This window comes from Octopus bimaculoides, chromosome 3, assembly GCF_001194135.2.
Source record: "Octopus bimaculoides isolate UCB-OBI-ISO-001 chromosome 3, ASM119413v2, whole genome shotgun sequence".
Classification (NCBI taxonomy): Eukaryota; Metazoa; Mollusca; class Cephalopoda; order Octopoda; family Octopodidae; genus Octopus; species Octopus bimaculoides.
In genome coordinates, this window is record NC_068983.1 from 47,944,128 (window position 1) to 47,944,850 (window position 723).

Here is a 723-nt window from a genome sequence, read left to right on the forward strand (position 1 = left end):
ATATACAAGAATAAGGGCAGGGAATCGTCAATTAATAATAGAATTAATAATTAACAATTTTGCCAAGTAGTTCAGTCCCTCCGGTTTTTTGTTCTATGTGTGCCATAAGTATTGCCATACGTTTAGAGAAAAATTTGTAGTTTAGAATCAGTAGTTCTTTGACTGCTATTTCTAAATTTTCAGTATGTTGGAGAAGCAACTCAATGCAAATCCCTGTATATTTATGATTATATATATATATATGTATATATATATATATATATGTATATATATATATATGCGTAATGTATACGTTTTATATATATTATATATCATATATGATATATATATATATATTATATAAGTGAAAGAATAGATGTTTATTCCACTAGTTGACAGATCCTTCGTTATACATTGTAGTTGCATAATCGGTGCTACATCATTCGTCTCACATATGTAGATAATTCATACATACATACATACATATATTCCCCCCTCTCTCACTCTTACTCTCTACACTCTTACTCTCCTACTCTCTACACTCTTACTCTCCTACTCTCTACACTCTTACTCTCTTACTCTCTCACCCTTACTCTCTCACTCTCTTCCCCTCTCTCTCACTCTCTTTCTCTTCCTCTCTTTCTCCCCCCATACCCCTCTTCCCTCTCTCTCACTCTCTTTCTCTTCCTCTCTTTCTCTTCCTCTCTTTCTCTTCCTCTCTTTCTCTTCCTCTCTTTCTCTTCC